A 12,064-nucleotide genomic window follows, 5' to 3' on the forward strand; every position below is an offset into this window, starting at 1 on the left:
GGAAGCTATCAAATATTATTGATGTCAAAAGGGCACAGTAATCAATTTTAAGGGGTTCTACTTGCTGAAGATGGAACAATTTGAACATTAAAAAGAACAATGATCCTAAAGTCAGGAATAAGATAAGAAGGCCTGCTCCTAACACTTCCATTCAACATGGTACTGGAGGTTCTATCCAGGACAACTTGGCAAGAAAAAGAAATAAGAGCCATCTAGATGGGAAAGGAAAAAGGAAAAATATCTCTATTTGCACATGACATGATCTCGTAAATAGAAAATCCTCAGAAATCCCCTAAAAAACTACTAGAACTAATAGTTCAGCAAGATTGCAGGATACAAGATCAATAAACAAAAACCAACTGTACGTCTATACACTAGCAATAAACACTCTGAAAATAAACAATTCCATTTATGACAGCATCAAATAATACTTAGGAATAAATTTAACAAAAGAAGTGTAAAACTTATACGCTGAAAATTACAAAACATTGTTGAAAGATTAAAGATTTAAATAAATGAAAACTTATCACATGTTTATGGGTAAGGTAGTAATACTTCCCAAAGTGATCTACAGATCCAGTGCAATACCTATCAAAATCCCAGCTTGCTTTTTTGCAGTAATTGACAAGCTAATCCTAAAATTCATATGGAAATGCAAGAGACCCACGATAGCCAAAACCTTGAAAAAGAACAAAGTTGGAAGACTCACATTTCCTGATTTCAAAACTTACTACAAAACTGTTATAATCAAGACAGTGTGACACTGGAATAAAGACAGACATCTAGATCAATGCAACAGAACTGAGAATCCAGAAATAAACCCACTCACTTACAGTCAAACAATTTTCAACAAGCGTGCCAAGACTATTTAATGGGAAATGAAGAGTCTTTTCAAGAAATGGTGCTGGCCCCTGTGTTCATAGCAGTACTATTTACAATAGCAAAGACATGGAAGCAACCTAAATGTCCGTTGACAGAAGAATGGATAAAGAAGATGTGATACATATATACAGTGGAATATCACTCAGCTACAAAAAAGAATGAAATAATGCCATTTGCAGCAACATGGATGGACCTAGACGTTATCATACTAAGTGAAGTAAGTCAAAGACAAACACCATATGAAACCACTTATATGTGGAATGTTAAAAAATAATACTAATGAACTTATTTACAAAAGAGAAATAGACTCACAGACATAGAAAACAAACTTATGGTTACCAACGAGGAAAGGGGGGAGGGATAACTTTTGAATTTGGGATTTACAGATATATAAAATAGATAAACAGCAGGGAACTGTACTCAATATCTGGAAACAACGGGGAACTACATTCAATATCTTATAATAACCTATAATGGAAAAGAATCTGAAAAAGAATATGTATATCTGAATCACTTTGCTGTGCACCTGAAATATTGTAAATCAACTATACTTCAATAAAATGTTTTTAAATTTTTTAAAAAAGAAGTGGTGCTGGGACGTCTAGATATCCACTTGCAAAAGGATGAAGTTGGACACTTACCTCACAACATACACAAAAAATTAATTCAAAATGGATTAAAGACCTAAATGTAAGAGTTTAATCTATAAAACTCTTAGAAGAAAATATAGGAGTAAATATTCATGACCTAGGGTTAGGCAATGGATTCTTAGATACAACACCAAAAGCACAAGCAGCAACAACAGAAGAGAGAAATTAAACTATACCAAAACTAAAATCTTTTATGCTGCAAACAATACTTCAAGAAAGTGAGAAGACAAAGGCCAGAAGGAAATTTTGCAAATATATCCTTAAGAAGGGACTTATATGGAGAATATGTTTTTTTGGTTTTTTGTGGGGGGGTTTGGGGGTTTTTTTGCGGCACGCGGGCCCCTCGCCACTGCGGCCTCTCCCGTTGCGGAGCACAGGCTCCGGACGCGCAAGCCCAGCAGCCACGGCTCACAGGCCCAGCCGCTCCGCGGCACGCGGGATCCCCCCGGAACCGGGGCACGAACCCACATCCCCCACATCGGCAGGCGGATTCCCAACCACTGCGCCACTAGGGAAGCCCCAGAATATGTTTAAAAAAAAAAAAAAAAACTCTTAAAACTCAATAATAAAAAGACAACCCAACCTAAAAATGAGCAGAGGATCTTTTTTTTTGGCATTAAAAATCATAATTTTATTTTTTCAATGACTATGTGACTAAAAAAGATGGTATTTAAGAGCAAATATTATACACAGGTATTTTTTAAAGCTAAGGGTTTCTCTAAAATATAGAAAAAAATTAAATCTTGCTTTACTGACAGGCTGATACACTCAACAGACTAAAATACTCTTATATAGAGCAACTTTATAAAATCTATTAGAAACATTATTCTACCAAGACACTTTGGAACCAAATCTCAGCAGTCTTCAGGGAAGACAGTTACACCCTGATTCCTGGATCATCGTGATCATCATTTTCAAGTTATTTATCACTTTCTTCAGTAATACATTTGCCATGTGCTTTTTCTGGGTTTCTTTTTTTCTTATGAGTATATGATGAGTTATTTTTCTCTTTGATTTTCTCTTTGGGATGAGAGGTAGTAGAAATAGTTTCTTTTTACAAAGCATGTTATAGGCAGAAAACCTTTCAATTCTCTTCTTGCTTTCCTCCATTTTTTGATTTGCTTATCTTTAACAGGAAGTCAATATATTCCTCTGTCACCATCAGTTTTCCTTTATGGCTTAATGGAACTTCTAAGCCATGTGTGCTCTGGACAGCCAACACAGTCTTTCCTCTCTTTCCCACTATTACGCCAGAGCTCCTGCAAGCAGAATCTATTGCCACTGAATGCTATAAATTCAAGTATAATCACAAAATTTTTCCAGAATCTGTGCATCCTGCAACTGTTCACACTGCACATGAAGAACAAGTGGTTCAAATTTCAAAATGGCACCACCATTCGCTTTCTTTAGGGCTACAATCACATCATCTTTCACGTACAGTTTGTGTGTAACCAGTAGCCAGCAACGGTTTTGTTTCTGAACCTCAAAACCATTTATACCCCCGTCTAGGAAGATGATGCAGCCAGCACAGGAACTGGCGGTGAAAAACTGTTCTCGCCCAGTCAAGGGCTGCACAAGCTCTACCACATCCTCGTCCACACTGCCTTTCCAGCTGAGGCCCACTTTGCTCAGATACTTGCACCTTCCATCTCTTGAACGCTGCGCTACTATCCATGCAAGGAGGGAGTTAGGGTCTGCACTCTCACATTAGCCTCGCCTTTCCCTGGGGGCAGCCATATTGAAGCCAGTGGTGGCCAGAAATGTCCAAACTCTAGAGGATCTGAGTAGACATTTCTCAAAAGAAAATGTACACGCCAATAAAAATGTGAAAAGATACCTCAAAACTGCATTAGAAAATGCAAATCAAAACCACTTTCCACCCAACAGGCTAGCTATAATCAAAAATACACATGATAATAAGTGTTGGTGACGATGTGGAGAAATTGAGACCCTCATATGTTGTTGGTGGGAATGTAAAATGGTGCAGCTGCTTTGGAAAACAATTTGGTAGTTGCTCAAAATGTTAAACATACAGTTACCATATGATCCAGCAATTCCACTCCTAGGTATATACCCAAGAGAAATGAAAACATACGTCTGCACAAAAACTTGTATGTGAATGTTCATTGCAACATTATTCATAATAGCCAAAAAGTGAAAATAACCTTGTATTTGTTTCCTAAGGCTGCAGGGCGGCTAAAAACAACAGAAATTTATTCCCTCACAGTTCTGGAAGCCAGAAGTCTGAAATCAAAGTGCTGGTAGGGCTGTGCTCCCTCTGAAGTTTCTAGGGCAGAATCCTTCCTTGCCTCTTTCAGCTTTTGGTGTCTCCAGTGGTTCCTTGGCTTATTGTGACCCCATCAATCCAATCTCTGCCTTGATCTTTACATGTCTCCTCCTTCTCTCTCTCTCTCTCTCTCTCTCTCTCTCTCTCTCTCCTCTATGTGTCTCTTATAAGGATATTTGTCACTGGATTTAGGGCACACTGGGATGATCTCATCTTGAGATCCCTAACTTAATTACATGTGCAAAGAAGCTTTTTCCAAATAAGGTCATGTTCACAGGTTTCAGGGGTTAAGAGATGGCCATATCTTTTTGGAGGCCACCATTCAACCCTCTACAAACCCAAAGGTCCATCAACTGATGATGAGTAAACAAATATGGTTCATCCATACAATGGAATATATTTTGGTGCTAAAATGTACTGACACATGCTACAGCATGGAGTAACCTTGAAGACATTATACTCAGGGAAAGAAGCCAAAGGCTACATGTGGTGCAATTCCATTCAAAGGAAATGTCGAGAATAGGCAAATCAATAGAAACAGAAAGTAGATCAGTGGTTGCGTAGGGTTGTTGGAACCTTAGGCAGGCTGGGGAGCAACTGCTAACGGGTATAGGGTTTCTTTTTGGCAGAATGAAAATGTTCTAAAATTATATTATGGTAATGATTGCACAACTCTGTGAATACACTAAAAATCATTGAATTGTGCATTTTAAATGGGTGAATTGTATGGTATGTGAATTAGAATCTCAATGAAATGGTTAAAAGTGAGGAATTAAAAAAATGAATGTAATGAATTGAAATACATGACATATGCTAAAAATCCATAGGCTCATAATGATTTTTCTAAAAAGCTCTTTGGTCATCTTTAGACAATACTGGTGAACAAAGGTAAGGAATCAAGCACTTATTCTGCCTCTCTTATATGAACTGTACTTCAGGGTATCCAAACAGTTGATAAATGAAAGTTCTTTATTACAGAAAAATTCCCACTAATAAAGGCAGAAGGAATGACAATTAGAAGCTCACAAATTTGTAAGCCCTAATGAAATAATGGATCAAGGCAACGTTTTCCATCAGGTGAAAGGCTGATGGATTAAAGACCTAAATATAAGACTGGATACTATGAAGTATTCTTGCCAGTAAAATCAAACCTGAATTTGATCAAGCCTGTAAACCTAACTGCCACTTTATAGGAAACACAGGGTTTAAAGGAACATATTAAATGACACTGGAGACATGGATACAATCAGCCAAATACTGACTGTGGGAAATTTGCCAGAGCAGATGTGTCCATTTTTTTCTGCAAACAAATAGCAAGAATATAAGAGGAAGGAGTAACCTATCAAAAAGACTTGAGATACATTAACCACATGCAATGAGGGACCCTGTCTGCTTCCTCGTTTGAAGAAACCAACTATTAAAACAAATAACTATGAGATAATGTGGAAGATTTTGAACACTGACTGGATATAAATGATATTTTTAAACTGTCAATATTTTTTAGCTGTGATAAGGGTTATGCCTGGGGGAAAAAGTTTTTACCTTTTAGAGATACATACTTAAATATTTACAGATGAGAAGACATAATGTCTGGGACTTGCTTTAAGATAATCTCATGGTGGGGTGAAAAACGTAGTTGGGAATGTAGAGGAAACAAGATTGGTCATCTGTTCGTAATTGTTGAAGCCACGTGATGGGTACATGGTGGTTCATACACTGTCCTACTAGTATATATGTTTGGAAATGTTCCAGAGTAAAAAGGGGTTTTTTAAGTGTTCTTTGGAGCATTGAGTTGAGGCTTGAGTATGTTTTTTCCATATAAATCCGTATGTTTTTTGCCTAGTAAAGTTTATGGGAATTCCTTTTTGCCTAATCTGACTAAAGCAGATCATTTGGACGGCAGAGGGGCATGCTTTGAAATTGGGTCTGTGGTTTATTTTTTTTTTTTTTTAATTGAAGTATAGTTGATTTACAATGCTGTGTTGTGTTTCTGGTATACAGCAAAGTGATTCGGGGGGTGTGTGTGTGTGTGTGTGTACATATTCATTTTCGTATTCTTTTCCATTATGGTTTATTGCAAGCCTGAGTTTGAGTTCTAGCACCAGTATTCACTAACTTTGTCAGATACTTAACATTTCTGAAGCTCAAAGCTCAATTTCTTCACTGGTCAAGCAGGCATCATAATAATAGCTCTCACCTGGGGTTGCTTGGGGGGATTAAATAAGATAGAGAATACAAAGCACTCAGCACTTGGCACAGTGGCTGGCCGTGCTCCATAGATATTAGGGGCAGCTAATGCTTAATTGTTTCAGTTATCTATTGTGGGTTCACTTGGATCAGCTGGGAGCTTCTTCTACTCTGTCTGCTGTCAGCTGGGACTACAGTCATCTGGTGGTTGAACTGGGCTGGAACAACCAAGACGACTCACACAGATGGCCGGCAGTTGATGTCACCCGTTGGCTGAGAGCTCAGCTAGGGCTGTTGTCCACAGCATCTACGCATGGCCTCTCCATGTCACTCGGGCTTCTCACTTGATGGTGGAGGAAGTGCCCAAGAGCGAAGAGGAAGCTGCCAGTTCTCAGGGCGTGCAACTGGCACAGGGTCACTTCTGCCACATGCTGTTGGTTAACGAGTGGCAAGCCCTGTTCAGACACAACGGTAGGGGAAATAAACTCTACCTCTTAATGCGGACAGGGGCAAAGAATTTGTAGCCCTCTTTAATCCACCACCAAGTGTTCCTGTTTCCTCAGTACTTGGTCCATAGATAAAAATATAGATTCCAAGAATCACACCAAAAAAAGTACTCATATATGTCTCTAGAAGGTAACTGGACCACACTGGCTGATACTTTTCTTGCTTCTCTGCAGACTAAGCCAGGGCCTGGGGAATCAGAGGGGCTAGGCAGCCGCTAGCCCCTCACCCCTGAGAGGAGAAACCAGGGCAGGACCAAGTCTTCACTGCAGAAACACCTTGGCATGAGTCAGTGGTTCTCAAAAATAATTTATGAGACCAAATTAGGTCATCTATTTTTAATTTTTATGGTTATTAATTTGACAAATTGTAATTCAATACTGTTCTCCCAGGCAATAATTCTGGAGACTTGAGGAAATATTAGCATTCCCTTCCAAGGTATTCTTTCCTTAATTCTTTAGTTCCAAGGCATAACAGCTTTCCACATATTTCTTCTCTTATCCTTTGACCAACAATTGCTGACTCTCGTGTATTCTAGAGCTAATAAATGCAAAGTTAGGGGCAAGCTTGGGCAATGTGAATTTTACCTAAAGAGCTTTGCTTCTAATTGGAACACTTACAGTAAACAAATGATTGATAAAGACACCCAGTCACCTCTATAAACAAGGAAGCGGGGAATCCAGCCATGCTGAACACTGTGTTTATTTTCCACTGGAAGAGGATGTAAACTGCTAATCACAAGCATGCCACCATTTAATTTCTATACAAGACCCCTTCCTGGCTTTCTATAAAGCAAAATAATGATGGCAGTTTTGCTCACTAAATTTCTTTGTGCAGAATTGTTAACTGCTATTAATTTTAGCATAGCTTATCAAAAAACAAATGACCAAACAAACAAACCAAAAGGCCTTAAAAAAAAAAACCCTTAGGTGCTTCTAAGCTTGGAGTCGTTTTGCTGTTGAAAAGATCCCAGCTGACAGCTGTGATATAAATGTATGGAGAAGGAAATAAATACTGGCTCTTTGACCATGACCTGGAAGTTATGTCAGAAGAGTCTGGCATTGTATCAATTGGCCATAAAGCAAATATGGGAGGGAGGGGATGGAGAGGATGGAATGGCCACATGTTTCTGGCCCTATCTGAAGTTCTGAGCACATCAGAGCATACAGCTAGAGGCTCAGAATCATCGTGACGATACACAAGTGGGTGAAATCATTTCCTTAGAAATGAACTGTCCTTGTCTAAGCTAAGACCCTTGCTGACATATTTGAGAAGATTTCTGACTTTTTAAGACCCTTTCTGACTTATTCAAGCCCTTCCTGACTTGTTTCAGACTCTGTCTGATGAATTAGATACCCTTCCTAACTTGTATGGGACCCTTCCTAACTTGTTCAAGACTCTTCCCGACATGTTTGAGACCATCCCTAACTTGTTTCAGACCTAGCTTTTCATGTCAGAGCTTTCTGACATATTTGAGATCGTTCCTGATTTGATTGGGATACCTCCTGATGGACTTGAGACCCACCCTGATGTTTTTGAGACTAGTCCTGAGGACTTTGACATGCTTCCTGATAACATTTGAGACAACCCCCAACATATTTAAGACTCTTCCTGCCTGAGATCCTTCCCAATATATCTAAAACTTTGACAACTTGGAGACCCATGCTGATTTGAGACTATTCCAGACTTGTTCGAGAACTTTCCTGATGTGTTTAAGACCATTCCTGATGTGTTGAGATTCTTCCTCTCTGTTTTAGACTCACATATTTAAAACTCTTCTGGACAATTTTAGATGCTTCCTAACTTGTTTGAGATGATACCTGCCGTGTTGGACACCCCATCTGACATATTCCAGACCCTACTGACGTGTTTGTGACCCTTCATGACTTGTTTGACAGCCTTTGACGCTATGTGAGAAATTTCTTGACATGCTTGAGACTCTTCCTAAGATGTCTGAGCCCCTGACTGATTTGAGAAAATTCCTCATGTATTTCATCCTCTTCCAGACATGTTTCAGATCCTTCGCTACTTGTTGGAGACTTCCTGACGTTTTAGAGAACTAGGTTGATTATTTGAAACTCTCTCTTTCTATTTGTGACCTTTCCAAAAATATTTGAGACACTTTTTGTGTGTGTGTGTGTGTGGTATGCGGGCCTGTCACTGCTGTGGCCTCTCCCGTTGCAGAGCACAGGCTCCGGACGCACGGGCTCAGCGGCCATGGCTCACGGGCCCAGCCGCTCCGCGGCATGTGGGATCTTCCCGGACCGGGGCACGAACCCGCGTCCCCTGCATCGGCAGGCGGACTCTCAACCACTGCGCCACCAGGGAAACCCTGAGGCACTTCTTGACTTGTTGAGACTCTTCCTGACTGAGACCCTTCCTGAGGTAATGAAAACGCTTCCTGAGATCTTCCTGCCATGTTTGAGACTCTTCCTGGCTTGTTTGAGAACATTCATGACACATTTGAGACCCTTGCATATATCTGACCCCTTCCTGGCTTGCTTGAAACCGTTTCTGACTGTTTGAATCTCTTCTTGACATTTTTGAGACACTTTTTGAGGTGTCAGAGATAACTTGTTTGAGATTGTACCTAAAGTATTTGAGACCCTTCCTGACTTGTTTTGACAGTCTTTATGACTACGTGGCACCATTCCTAAGTTGTTTTAGTTTCTTTCTGATGTGTATTAGATTCTTCTTGTCTATTTGAGACTCTTCATGACTTACTGTCAATGCCTACTGAGTATGAGATCCTTCCTGACATATTTGAGACCCTTCTTGACTTATTTGAGACCATTTCTGACATGTTTGAGACCCTATCTGACTTAATGAGATGCTTCCTAAGAGGTTTGAGAACTTTTCTATTTGAGACTCTGCCTTTTGAGACGCTTCCAGATGTATTTAAGACTATTCCTGAAATGTTTCCAACTTCTCCTGGTGTGTTTGAGACCCTTCCTGACTACTTTAAGACTGTTCCTGACTTGTTTTGAGCTACTTCCTGACATATTTGAGCCCCTTCCCAACATGTTTGAAACTCTTCTTGACCGTTTGAGCCACTTCCTGTCATGCTTGAGATCCTTGCTGATGTATGTGAACAATTCCTGCATGGTTGAGACCTTTTATGACATACGTGAGACACTTCCTAACCTACTTGAGACTTTTCCTCATGTCTTAAAAGACTCCTTGATTTATTTGAAACCCTTCCCGACATATCTGAGACTCATCCTAACTTGTTTGAAATTCTTTTTGACATTTTTGAGACTGTCTATTGGAGACCATTTTGTATGTATTTTAAACTCTACCTGAGGAATCTGAGACCATTTCTGACCCGTTTAAGACCCTTCCCTATTTTTCTGAGACTCTTCCTGATATATTTGAAAACCTTTCTGACTTGTTTGAAACTCTTGCTGAGCTGTTTGAGACCATTCCCGAAGTACCTGAGACTCTTCCTGGTTCTGAGATCCTTACTAATGTACTTAAAACTCTTCCTGATTACAATCAGATACTGACTTTTGGGGAAACAACTTTCCAACATATTTGAGACCCTGCCTGCCTGTTTGAGAAACACCCTTACAAGTATGAGGCCCTGCTTGACATTTCTGTGACCCTTTTGGACTGTTGGAGACTCTTGGTGATGACTTTGGCACCCTTCTTCGCTTGTCTCACAGCCTTTCTGACCCTTGGAAAGCCTCCCAGACACGTTTGAGACCCTTCCTGACTAGTTGCGATCCTTGCTGAGGTATATGAGAATTTTCCTGACATATTTAAGACTATTACTAACCTGTGTGAGACTTTTCCTGATACATTTGAGACTCCCTCTCAGTTTGAGATGCTGTCTATTTAACACTGTCAAGACGTGTTTGAGACTGATGTATTTGAGACCCTTCCTAATGGCTTTGAAACATGCTTTAAAATCTTCCTGAGTGTTTGAGCTCTTTAGTGATGTATTTGAACCATTCTTGTATGGTGGAGACCCTTGCTGAGATATTGGAGGCATTTCCAGCCTTATTTACAATCCTTCCTGAGGATTCCCTGGTGGTCCAGTGATTAGGACTCCGAGCTTCCATTGCCAGGGGCCAGGGTTTGATCCCTGGTCAGGGAACTAAGATCCCACAAGCTGTGTGGCATGGCCAAAAAAAACAATAATGAAAAAACTAAAATCCTTCCTAACATATTTGAGACTCTTCTCAAAGTACTGAGAAACTTCTTGATGTATTTAAACCCTTCCTGAGATACGTGAAATTCATCCTGACTCATTTGAGACCCTTCCTGACAAGTTTTTTTTGTCTTTTTTTTTTTTTTGGCCACGCTTTGTGGCTTGTGGGATCTTAGTTCCCCAGCCAGGTATTGGACCCGGGCCCCGGCAATGAAACCACCTAGTCCTAACCACTGGACTGCCAGGGAATTCCCCTTCCTGACCATTTTTAAATCCTTTCTTAATCGTTTGAGACCATTCCTGAAGTATTTGAGATTCTTCCTGTCTCTGAGACCCTTCCTGGTAAATGTAAAACTCTTCCTAACTACCTTCAGATAGACTCTTCTTGTCTGTTTAAGACACTCCCGGCGACTTCCCTGTTGGTCCAGTGGTTAAGGATCCACCTTCCAATGCAGGGGACATGGGTTCGATCCCTGGTCCAGGAACTAAGATCCCACATGCCACGGGGCAACTAAGCCTGCACGCCACAACTACTGAGCCCATGTGCTCTTGAGCCCACACGCTCTGGAGCCCACGTGCCACAACTAGAGAGAAGCCTACGCACTGCAACGAAGAGCCCATGTGCCACAACTGAGACCCGCCACAGCCAAAAATAAACAAATAAATTTTAAAGTGTTATTTTAAAAAAGACACTCTCTCACAAGTTTGAGACTCTACCTTACTACATGAGCCTTCTTGACCGGATGAGACCTCTCTTGATTCGTTCGACAGCATTTCTGACAGATTGAGACCCTTCTGATATATTTGAGATGTTTCCTGAGATAATTCCTTACATATTTAAGACTTTTCCAGACAGTGTGATCCTTTGTGACTAGCTTAAGATGTTACCTGTCATGTGTGAGACCCCTCCCCACCTGCTGGAGACTCTTCCTGAGGTGTTAGAGATTCTCCTTGTATATGAGATTCTTCTTCTCAGGGTAAGATACCTCCTAATATATTCAAGACCCTTACTGAGTTGTGTCAGAGCTTCCTGGTGTATTTGAGACTCTTCTCTCTGTTTGAGACCAGTCCTGACACACTTAAGAATCTTTCTGACCTACTTAAAACTCTTGCTGAAATGTCTGAGGCACTTCATTACTTGCTTGAGAAATGTACAGACATGTTTGAGACCCTTATTGTTGTTTTTGAGACCCTTTATCTCTATGAAAACCCTCACTGATGTCTTTAAACCTCTTCCCGATGACTTTGAGATGCTTCCAGAATTGTTTGAGAAGATTCCTGATGTATTTGAGACTTTTTTTCTGTTTGTGACACTTCCTGACATGCTTGAGTCCCTTCTTAATATGTTTCTTACTCCTCCTGATGTGGCTGGGATTCTTCCTGATGTATCTGAGGCCCTTC

The 12,064-nt window shown here is 40.3% G+C and overlaps 1 pseudogene; it reads right to left on the reverse strand.

The window, feature by feature from the left end:
- Positions 1 to 2,467: 2,467 nt before the first annotated feature.
- LOC136142078 (tRNA wybutosine-synthesizing protein 3 homolog) lies at positions 2,468 to 3,207 on the reverse strand (annotated as a pseudogene).
- Positions 3,208 to 12,064: the final 8,857 nt, after the last annotated feature.

Source organism: Phocoena phocoena, chromosome X, assembly GCF_963924675.1.
Source record: "Phocoena phocoena chromosome X, mPhoPho1.1, whole genome shotgun sequence".
NCBI classification, from domain to species: Eukaryota; Metazoa; Chordata; class Mammalia; order Artiodactyla; family Phocoenidae; genus Phocoena; species Phocoena phocoena.